The sequence below is a fragment of the Pipistrellus kuhlii genome, unplaced genomic scaffold (genome assembly GCF_014108245.1).
Source record: "Pipistrellus kuhlii isolate mPipKuh1 unplaced genomic scaffold, mPipKuh1.p scaffold_m20_p_1, whole genome shotgun sequence".
NCBI lineage: Eukaryota > Metazoa > Chordata > Mammalia > Chiroptera > Vespertilionidae > Pipistrellus > Pipistrellus kuhlii.
In genome coordinates, this window is record NW_023425404.1 from 16059537 (window position 1) to 16071544 (window position 12008).

At 41.0% G+C, this 12008-nt stretch overlaps 1 protein-coding gene across 3 annotated transcripts in view; it reads left to right on the forward strand.

Moving 5' to 3' along the window:
- The window catches only part of DCAF5 (DDB1 and CUL4 associated factor 5), a 102664-nt gene that overhangs the window by 40904 nt on the left and 49752 nt on the right, over positions 1-12008 (forward strand). The window lies entirely within an intron of this gene.

Genomic DNA, 12008 nt, shown 5'->3' on the forward strand with positions numbered 1-12008 from the left:
TCTACTATCAGAAAGAAGTTGCTCTTAGGACGTGGCCTGGCTTTGGAGGTCTCAGTTTAATTAAATGTCTGTCCTGCAGGATTTGTGTCAATCCTACCTCTGTAGAGACCAAATTAAGTGTAACTCCTTGCCTTCTGAACAAGCCAGACAATCTCTGCCACATTGCACTCAAGGTTGCTCATACTATTCTATGTAAAATAGAGCACTGGGTGTAACTTGAAAGCCTGGAAAACGCACTCATGCTCTGGTGTTTGCTGAAATTTTAAGAATGACCTTACTCTCAGAATGCAAGGCCATTAGGTTAGACAAAGATTTCTTAAATTTTTGTGAACAAGATCCCCCCCAAAAAATAATGGGGAAAAAATTAATAAATTGGATTTCATTCAAAGTAAGAACTTCTGTTCATCAAAGGTATCATTACATGAAAAGATGAGCTAAAGAACAAACCATAATCTGGGGGGGCGAATATTCAAAATATATGTATTGAGCAAAAATTCATATCCATAATATATAAAGAAATACAAATCAGTAAGTAAAATACACAAAACTAAAATTTTTAAATGAGTAGAAATGTTGAATAGGCCCCTCACAAAAGATGATATCCAAATAGCTAATAAGCACTTGAAAGGAACTCAGCTTCATTATTCACTTGAGGCCAGTGCACGAATTCATGTACCCACGTATCCATACAGTTCCTTATCCTGGCCTGCGGGATCTGGTTGAAACCAGCTCTCTGACATCCCCAAGGGGTCCCGGATTTTGAGAGGGTGCAGGCCAGACTGAGGGACCCCACTGGTGCACAATTGGGGCCAGGGAGGGATGTGGGAGGTTGGCCAGCTGGGGAGGGACCACAGGAGGGGTCCAGGGCATGTCCAGCCCCACCTCGCTCAGTCCTGATCAACCGGACCCCAGCAGCAAGCTAACCTACCAGTTGGAACATCTGCCCCCTGGTGGTGAGTGCACATCATAATGAGCAGTTGAGCAGCTTTAGCACATCATTAGCATATTACACTTTTTTTTTCCCCCCAAATATTTTATTGATTTTGTATAGAGAGGAAGGGAGAGAGATAGAGAGTTAGAAACATCGATGAGAGAGAGTCATCGATCAGCTGCCTCTTGCACACCGCCTACTGGGGATATGCCCGCAACCAAGGTACATGCCCTTGACCGGAATTGAACCCGGGACCTTTCAGTCCCCAAGCCGACGCTCTGTCCATTGAGCCAAACCGGTCTTGGCAGCATATTACACTTTAATTGGTTGAATGGATGACCAGACACTTAGCATATTAGGCTTTTATTATATAGGATGAGAGAAGTGCAAATTAAAACTACAATGAATTATTACTATACAAACTGAATGGTTAAAATTAGAGACTGAAAGCACCAAATGTTGCCAAAGGAATAGAGCAACTGAAACTGTCATGCATTTTAGATGAATGTAAATTGGTACAATAACTTGGGGAAATATCCTATCTAATAAAGAGGGAATATGCAAATTGCCCATCACGCCATAATGGTCAAGATGGCTGTGCCCACAGCAGAGGCAAGGATTCTGTAACACAAGATGACTGATCCCACAGCAGAGGCCAAGTTCCCATAACAAGCCTTAATGAGCAATCAGCAGGGACCTGAGGCTGCATGGTGCTGGGCCAGGGCAGGTACCTCAGGCTATGCCTCCCGCCTGGTGGGGCTTGACAGGCGACCTCAGGCTGCACCCCCCACCCTGGCGCTGGGCCAGGTGACCTGAGGCCATGTCCCCCACCCAGCGGGGCTTGATGGGGGTGGGGCCGCCCAGGGCTGGATCTCGCACAATTTTGAGGCACATGGGGTGGGTGGAGACTTGACTCTGGTCCTTGTGGTGCACCCCAGACTCTGATAGGAAGAAGGTTTTCATATACAATTTACTAATTTTCTTTCATTTCTGATACTTCTATTACAGAGAAAGGGCAAATTGCAATATTAAAATATTTCCTCTAATTAATTCCCTTTTAATGTGCAAAAATTTTGTGCACCAGGTCACTAGTTTGTCAATATTGACTAAAGCTACACGTGACTGCAATCTTACTCTACTCTTAGGTATACAACCCAAATGTTCATCAGAGAAGAAAAGGATAGGTAAACTGCAGTAGAACCATACAACAGATTATGACATAGACATAAAAAAGAATGAATAGAAACTTACATTAACATGGATGATTCTCATAGCCTAACGTTGAATGAAAGAAGTTAGATACAAAAGAGCATGTGATTCCGTGTGTGCTGTTAAGGATAGACAGGCTATGAAACTCAGAATAGTGGTTACCTCTGGGTAGAGTATTAGGAAGGCATAAGGGAAACTTCTCTGATTCTATATCTGTGGTAGTTTCGTAAGTGTATATTTATGTAAAAATTTATTAAACTATATGCTTAGAATTAATGCACTTTATATTATATCTTAGCGTACATTTAAAAAAATATTTTTTTATTGATTTCAGAGAGGGGAGGGAGAGAGAGATAGAATCATTTTTTTAAAAATATATTTTATTAGTTTTTTACAGAGAGGAAGGGAGAGGCATAGAGAGCCAAAAATGTCGATGAGAGAGAATCATCGACCAGCTGCCTCCTGCACACCCCCCACAGGGGATGTGCCCACAATCAAGGTATATGCTCCCGACCGGAATCAAACCTGGAACCTTTCAGTCCGCAGACCGACACTCTATCCACTGTGCCAAACCGGTTTCAGCTAGAATCATCACTGATGAGAGAGAATCATTGATTGGGGGCCTCGTACAAGCCCTCCACCAGGGATCAAGCCCACAGTCCAGGCATGTGGCCTTGACCAGAATCGAACCTGGGACTCTTCAGTTCGCAGGCTGATGCTCTATCCCCTGAGCCAAACCAGCTAGGGCTTAGCGTACATTTTTTAGAAGCATCCAAGGTCACTTGTATATTCGAGTGGGTATTTATCTTCTTCCATACAATTCCAGTTATAGCAAAATCACCTGCTCTTTAGGGAGCAACTTGAAGGGGGCAGAAGAGGGAGAAGAAGAGCGAAGTCAGGAGGAACCAGCAGTTTACACTTAGAAACCTTTAGGAGAAACGCTAGGGGTCACTGGTGTGTAGTTGTCAGAATGGTTAGCTCTAATCAGGGATATGTCTTCTGGTTAGCCATTCCTTTCTACAGTATATCTCTTTTCTACTCATTCCTTTTTACTGTCTGTGTGTACATACACAACACTTAGGCAAGTGTTTCACTCACTGAAACCTGTAATAAGATTTTTTTTCTTCCTAAAAGTGTATTCCTTTCTTAACTTTTATTTATTTATTTTAATCTTATCACTCTTATTGTATAATCAACCTGGCTGAAATCCCAGAGTCCCATTTGACTCTTCTGTCCCTTCATCTTTCTCCCATAACCGGCCTTGCTTTGTGTCAGTGCCTGGCCACTGTTTTCAGTTCTTAAAGTCCCTGCCCCATTTTAGGCCCATATCACTCTTTCCATAAGGTAATTACTGCCCTGGCTTCTTAACTTTCCTCTTTCTTCTGGAATATAGCGCAGATCTTTAAACATCACTTTTGCCATTACCCTACTCAGGAGCTTTGGTAGCTTCTCGTTATCTTTGTTCATGGCCATGTCTCCAGAACCTCTTATGTGGGATGCTCTGGAATGTCTGCATTATGTCCTACTTTACAGGATAAAATAAAACTCCTTGAACAAGCAGTCTGCCCCTTCTCTGGTGCCAGCATCCCTTCCCTCTTATTCCTCTTCCACATACAAACACACAGAAGAATTTCTCCTTTTCTCTTTGCCTATTCATGCCCTAGTTATCCGACAAGGCACCAGGGAAAACATCTTTGCTAAGACCTCCCTGCTCATAAAGCTTCCTTTGCCCACTGGATCCTTAGCACCTAGCACAATTTGGCACAGAGTATGTGTTGAATGAATGAAGCTTTCCCTTACTTCTAGAGCAGGGGTGAGGGAACTTTTTTTCTAACAAGGGGCATTTGGATATTTATAACATCATTTTTGGACCATGCAAAATCATCAACTTAAAGGTTAGTCTACTATATTTGATCAAACATTTAATTAACTCACCCCTAATGCCTTGGCAGGGCCAGACAAAATGATTTTGTAAGCCAGATGTTCCCCACCCCTGTTCTCCAGGAAGGGATTGCCCTATTTACAGCCCCTGTAAAGCATTTATGATCTGTGGCATTCATGTTGCATGTCTCAGCCATCATTGGTTATCTTGAATATGAGTATGTTCTTGCTTTCCTTCCCAGTGCCCAACAATTGCTTCTTAGAAAGGAAGCACTTGTCCTAATCTGTACTATTACTTGTAATGTTTTTCTGTGGATTTTTAAGGACAGGATCATGTTTTATTCATCTTCAATCTCTAGTGCCTAGCATAGCGCTTAGAATGTTATGGATACTCAGTAAATATTGAAATGAATACACAGTGTTTTGCTCATCCCAAAATAGTCTACATTTTCACAACTATCTTTCTATAAATTCTTAGTGTAATTGCATGGATCAAAAATGCCTCTAAGGAATAAACCCTTAGAGGAGGTTGTAAGAGTTCTTTGGGCTTTGAAAGCCTGTCGATTAGAACTATGGGGGAAGCAGAGATTCTGGAAAAGTTGCTTTCTAACTTCTAGACCACAAGGTGGAGCTCTACAATTAACTTTGTCCACTGAAACGTGCAGGGCTTCTGGTGTCCTAACCTAGTGATTTTCACACTTTTTAACAAACTGGTTGTATTTTTAGAAGATTTTTAAATATTTTTATTGATGTCAGAGAGGAATGGAGAGGGAGAGAGAGATGGAAACATTAATGATAAGAGAGAATCATTCATCTGCTGCTGCTTGCACGCCCCCCACAGGGGATTGAGCCTGCAGCCTAGGCATGTGCCCTGACCAGGAATCAAACTGTAACCTTTTGGTTCATAGGTTGACTCTCAGCCACTGAGCAACACTGGCCAGATGATTCTGACATGTTAGAGGGCATCAGAATCACCTGGGGAAACTTGTTAAAGAGCTCCTTCCTAGGACACAGGCTCAGAGATGGAATTGTTGATCTGGAATAGTGGGACATGTGAATCTGCCACTTTTTTTAAAAAAATATATTTTATTGATTTTTTTACAGAGAGGAAGAGAGAGGGATAGAGAGTTAGTTAGAAACATCAATAAGAGAGAATCACCGATCAGCTGCCTCCTGCACACCTCCCACAGGAGATATGCCCACAACCAAGGTACATGCCCCTGACCGGAATCGAACCTGGAACTTTTCAGTCCGCAGACTGACACTCTATCCACTGTGCCAAACTGGTTTCGGCGAATCTGCCACTTTTTAACAGATACTTAGGTGATTTAATAACTTTGCTTATGCTGCAAGATGGGTGCTGGTTATTCAGTAGTCCTTGTTGAATTTTCTATGTTTATTCAGACCCAGGGTCTTTGACTTTTGACTATTTTTGTTAATCCTCGCCTAAGGATATTTTCCCATTGATTTTTAGAGAGTAAAAGGGAGAGGGAGAGACAAAGAGAAAGAAATTTCAGTATGAGAGAGAGAGACATGGATTAGTTGCCTACCCTGACCAGGGCTGGAGATCAAAGCTACAATAGAGGTACGTATCCTTATTGGAATCAAACCCGTGACCCTTCAGGGCTGATTTTCTATTCCCTGAGCCTCACTAGCCATGGTAACTTCCTAAAATTTGATTACTAATTTTCCTTTTGAACTTTTATTCTAAAAATTGTATACATGATATAATTAATAATCCTATTTACCACTCTCTTCCTTTTTATTTACTGCTAATTAGCAAGCAGATGAATTTAATTCACTTGAAGTATGTATTGTACTTCAGTGTTACATGAAGAAGTGGAGATCTGGGTGTTCATTGGCAAATCATTTTGCTTTCTGGGCCATAGTTCTTTGCCTTGTGAAAGAGGACATTGATTCAGTAATCTTCCTGCTATTTTTCTGATTTTATGCCGCTCTGTTGCTTACCTCTCAAGATTAGGTTTTGTGGGCAGACAAGGTATCAGGAGCCATATGAACCTTGATGAAACCTGGGTCATTCTGTTTTGTTTTTGTTTTCTTAATGTTCCAAGTCAGTGTTTTTCAAACTACTGCCTATAATCCATTAGATCATGCATTTAACAGCTATTTACTGAATGCCTGTTATGTGTCTGGCACTGTTTAAGCCACATGTGTCAAACACAAGGCCCACGGGCCAAATCCGTCCCGCCAGGCCTTGCAATGTGGCCCGCACCGCGCTGTCATCACTGCACTCCGCTGCAATGACAGTTTATGACTATTCAGTAAACCATTCGGTCCGCGATTTAGGCTGGATTTTAGATTTTGGCCCCTTCTCTGATTGAGTTTGACACCCCTAGTTTAAGCACTTGGGACCCACAGGGAAATGTTATAAAAGCTAATAGTTCAGTGGGAAAAGACAAAGAAGAAACAAAATACATATATTACGTGACATGTAATATGGTGATTCATGTAGTAGAGAAAAGTAAAGCAGGCCAGCGAGACCAGGTGTATGGGGAAGTTGCATTTTTGCATAGGGTATCAGAAATTCAGAGGTAAGTAAATGATCTATGCTCGTATCTGGGGAAGAACATCCTGGGCTGCAGGATCTGCAAGTGCAAAGGTCCTGAAGCAGGAGCATACCTGATGTGTTCTAGGAATAGTAGGGAGGTATCGTGTGGTTTAAGTAGAACAAGGTAGCCGAAACCAGTTTGGCTCAGTGGATAGAGCGTCGGCCTGAGGACTGAAGGGTCCCAGGTTTGATTCCTGTCAAGGGCATGTACCTTGGTTGTGGGCACATCCCTAGTTGGGGGTGTGGAGGAGGTGGCTAATGGATGTTTCTCTCTCATCGATGTTTCTATCTCTTTCCCTTCCTCTCTGTAAAAAAAAACCAATAAAATATATATTTTTCTAAAGTAGAACAAGGTAACTCTGGAAGGTGGCGTCAGAGACATAATGGATGAGAATAGAGAGGGATTGTCTAAGGTCTTGTTGGCATTGTAAGGAATTTGATTTTTACTGTGGTTGAAATGGGAGAGCCACTGGAGGATATTTAGTAAAGTTATGATGTGATCTGACTATATGGTTCAGTATCCCTCTGGCTGTTTTGTTCAGGATAAACTGAAGCATGGGTTTAAGAATGGAAGCAAAGAGACAAAAAATAGGAAGCTCTTTCAGTAATCTAGTGGGTCATGAAATCAGTTTAGGTGTCACAAGTGTTTGTTACATAGAAAATATAGAATAAAAAGTCAATGCATTGCATATGGTAGGTGGTAAGTATTTATTGTTCAATGAATTTGTGCTAAATAAGTGTGGGTATACTGGGATGCAGTATAAAATGTCCTTGTTACAAAAGTTTACTATCTAAAAAAATTGAAAGCTGTTATTTTAGGAAATTTCTATTATTGCCAAGTAGAGGTACTTGGGGTTTTGGACATTCTCAGTGAGTGACTCCTGTATGAAACGGGCTGTCTTCTGTAATCATTCTCACCCTCAGCAGTCTGGCTTTCTCTCCCTTTTCCTTTATGTTCCCTTCCTCTCTTGTTTTTGTGTAAGAGATCTTAGTAGAAGGTACCAAATCGATTTTTGTTTTCAGACTCTCATCTGCTTAGGATTTTTCCCAGAGTTTGCTTCTTTCCTCTTTAACATTTCTCTAGCTTCATGGCCTTGAAACCTACCTAATAGCACACTCGCCCCAGTTTCTTTTCCTGCCTATTTACCTGCAGATATACCCACTCACTTCTGCACTGTTAACTGTTGCTGTAGCAACTGGCGTCATCTCAGTCTCCCCTCTTCCTCTTGCTTTTCTCTTCCTTCTGCCAAGCACTGTTCATTAAACTCTTCTTCGCAGTTTCATACACTGTGAGGTCCGGGCTGATAACATCTTTCAGAAGGTAGAACCAGGAATAGTTTTAAGATGATTTTACTGGCTGCTTATGAAATTGCTCTATTTTCTGTAGCTTGGAAAAAGGGGGTGTTTTGAATAAGCCAGGCCATCTGATTAACTATTGTTGAGTCCCTAATTCTGTGGAAAATTCATGAGTGTTTTAGAACAATCTGTTATGGCACTGCCTTTTCATTCATTTTGAAATTTTTAGTAGTTCTGCGTGCTTTTGGTATCTTTAAGACAAATGCAAAAACTTGGACTCTAGTTCTTCAACTCTGGACATGTCCCTGTTCTGGAAGATGGTGGTTAGAAGCATGCCAATGCCTGTTGTCCATGTTTGCTGTGTGGAGGACTGGATATGCCATTTAGTTATCTAAGGTCTCTTCCTCAGCAATTTAGTCTGCAGACCTCAGTCAAACTTAAATTTCTGGATGTTCAAAAAGGGAAAGAAACTTTACCATGTACACGGAAGTTATATATTTCAAGCCAGAGAGGCTTAGAGTAAATCTTGTTCTAAGGAAGTTTGTGCAGTCACAGGTCACAATGTATTTTTCAGGGTGATTGTCCAACAGTTCTGCTTTCTTCTAGAGAGTGTCTGTCTTGGAACTGAGGATTATCTTAGAAAAAAAATGAAATGGTTAAGGGATCATTGGGATCCTGAACACACTTAAATGGAACTGGTATGGGCTGAGACTCCCTGAACTAATTCTTCTTTACCTAACTCTAATGCCTCTTGGATTTATCTTTCTATGGATTCTGTTATAGGGAAGTACAAAATGACCCATATTCCTTACAGGTTATCTTGCCCTAAAGCAGAAGCTGGAGGATTTTTTTTCTGCTCCTGTAGACCTTGGTTTTGCCTCTTTGGTTATGATACCAGCTCTGATGTCTGTGATGTGGAATAACAGTGCTTTATCTCTAAGCATTTCACAGGTCTTATGAAACTTTCAGATAGAAATGAGGAGGAATTCATGTCAGTGGGCTTTGGAAAATCTTATTGGCATTATCAGATGAGTTGCTTAATTATGGACTTAGGGAAATCTAGGTTTGTGGAGCCTGATCTGGGAACTTTTATGATTGCTTTATCTTGTGCTACTGGACAGGATACTCCCATACTTTACCTGAAAACAACCTTAACTTCTTTCTCTTCTTCTTTTTTTTTCCCCCTAGTTAAACAATGATTTTATTGCTCGAGTACATACATATTTTATGCAATCAGTGCAGAGGCTGTGGATGACTTGTATTTCCAATTGGGGGGCAGGACTCGTTTGGTCTTATAATTTATATCGAGCCAACCAGTGAATACGGCTCTCGATCAGAATCAGACGGAATTTAGCATCCTTATCTTTTCTGTTCTTCTCAAGATGTTTTCAAACGGCAACAGCTTTCTTAATTAAATGGTAGAGGTCCTCAGGAAGATAAGGAGCAAGTCCTTTAGACTTAAGAATTCTCAAGATCTTATTGCCCATCACAAAATGTAGTTGTGTAACGCCATGTGAATCTCTCAGGATTACATCGATCCACACAGCAAACATGGACAACAGGCATTGGCATGCTTCTAATCATCTTCTTGGCCAGTTTGTAGATCTGCTCCTTCATGTGGTCAGACGTCAATTTCAGCCAGGTAGGGACGCTGCAGCGGTAGGGCAGAGCAGACTGGGACAGGCCCTTCTCAGGAGCGTGCATGCGACCCATGATGGCGGTGGATTGGCTGTGGAAAAGAGAACTTGTTTCTCTTCTGTTTCAAGACTATAGCCTTGGCCAAGTACTCCTTTTAATGTTCTTTTTACTCCACTCAAGCAATAAAGAAGTCCAATTGAGTATTTGAGCGGGGTGTGCAAAGACTAGGAAACCACGCTAGTGAAGAATACCTTCCTGATGTCGGGTTCTCTTGCTTTTCATGCTGGGTCTTTTGCATGCTGACCCTTGGATCACCTCCTACCCCATTTCTACTGCATTTTATGACAAACCCTTGGTTGAAGAAAGGTTGGGAATATTGCTTTTATTTTGTATAGGTATATTTTGGTTTAAACTCATTTTAATTTGTTGCTAGCCCTTTCAAAATACTCATCACTTTATTTGGGTGTATAATGGTGGTCATTTCTTTGGAGGAGTAGAGTTAGTGGCATCTCTGTTATTAAGATCAGAATCCAGAAAGCAAGTCAGGATTGAGGCATTCTTGTTATATACAAGTATCCTCAGTTCTTCAAGAAGAAATGAGAAGCTTCTTCCTCTTCAGAGAATGTGTTGAGGACAGCAAAAACAAAACAAAACAAAACAAAACATTTCATGCATTGTTGGTGGAGTAGAACTCTAATCTTAAAAGGAATTGGAGATCTTTCTGTTAATAGACATGGGGCTGTAAAAAGTGCCATATAGTTTGGTTGGCTTTTCATCTTCTTTCTCTCCACCTGGCTTCCCCCCCTTCCAACCTCCTTCTCATTCCCACCCCCCAAAATTCCAAATGGAACCATGTTTCTCAAAGTACGATTTCAAAGTTGCATTTATCACAATTAATTTGGATTGTTTGTTAAAATCAGATCCCTGAACTAACTTCCCGGATTGCATTAGAATAGTAATTTTCAACCAATGTGCCACAGGAATTTTTAAAAACATGCAATACCTAACTCTTATATAGAGGTACTAACCTCTTTTCCCTTAGCTCACATGTGTCAAACACAAGGCCCGCGGGCCAAATCCGTCCCGCCAGGCCTTGCAATGTGGCCCGCACCGCGCTGTCATCACTGCACTCCGCTGCGTTTCCATCACAATGACAGTTTATGACTGTTCAGTAAACCATTCAGCCCGCGATTTAGGTTGGATTTTAGATTTTGGCCCCTTCTCTGACTGAGTTTGACACCCCTACCTTAGCTTGTCAAAGCTAACATAGCAATAGCCATCTGATGTGTTTGCCCTGCCTTGAACCATAAATATATAGATCATATAATAGAGTTGCACCTTATTGGTTAATTCTTGGTACCAGAAACTGTTATATACAAGTATAGGTAACTGATTTTTTTAAAAATATATTTTATTGATTTTTTACAGAGAGGAAGGGAGAGGGACAGAGAATTAGAAACATCGATGAGAGAGAATCATTGATCAGCTGCCTCTTGCACACACACACACCCCTCCCCCGCCAAGGATGTGCCCACAACCAAGGTACATGCCCTTGACCAGAATCGAACCTGGAATCTTTCAGTCCGCAGGCCGACGCTCTATCCACTGAGCCAAACCGGTTTCGGCTGATTTTTTAAAATTCACTAATTTTTTATAAATCAATCAAAATTACACTTTTTTTGTGTCAGATCTGCAAAAAATATATTTTTTGGTGTGCCACAGAATTTTAGTAATTAGCTTATGTGTGCCAAGAGATGAACAAGGTTGGAAAACACTGGATTAGACTGTCTGGGCGTGGATTCTGAGAATCTACATCTTAAAAAAGTAATTAATTAATTTAAAAAATCTTTATTTTTGAAAGTATTATATATGTCCCCCTTCCACTCCCATTGACCTCTTCTAGCCCACCCCCACCCCCACCCCAGGCTTTCATCACCATATTGTCTGTGTCTATGGGTTATGCATATAAGCATCCAAGTTCTTTCGTTGATCTCTTCTCACTCACCCATCCTCTCCCACCTTCCCTCTGAGGTTCGACAGTCTGTTCCATGCTTCTATGTCTCTGGATCTATTTTGTTCATCAGTTTATTTTGTTCATTAGATTCCACATATGAGTGAGATCATGTGATACTTAATCTTTCTCTGACTGGCTTATTTTGCTTAGTATAATACTTTCCAGATCCATTTATGCTGTTGCAAATGGTAAGCGTTCTTTCTTTTTCACAGCTGCATAGTATTCCATTGTGTAAATGTACCACAGCTTTTTTATCCACTCATCTGCTGATTGGCACTCGGGATGTTTCCAAATCTTAGCTAAAATCTACATTTTTAAAATGTCCAGTTGATTTCTCATGCACATTATACTTAGAACTGAAAACAAGAGGATCTTTGACATTATATTGTGACTATGAGGGCAAACTGCTTCCAAGCACTTACCATTCTCATCAGGAGGAGCCAGCTGTAGAACGCCTAGAAATTCCCATT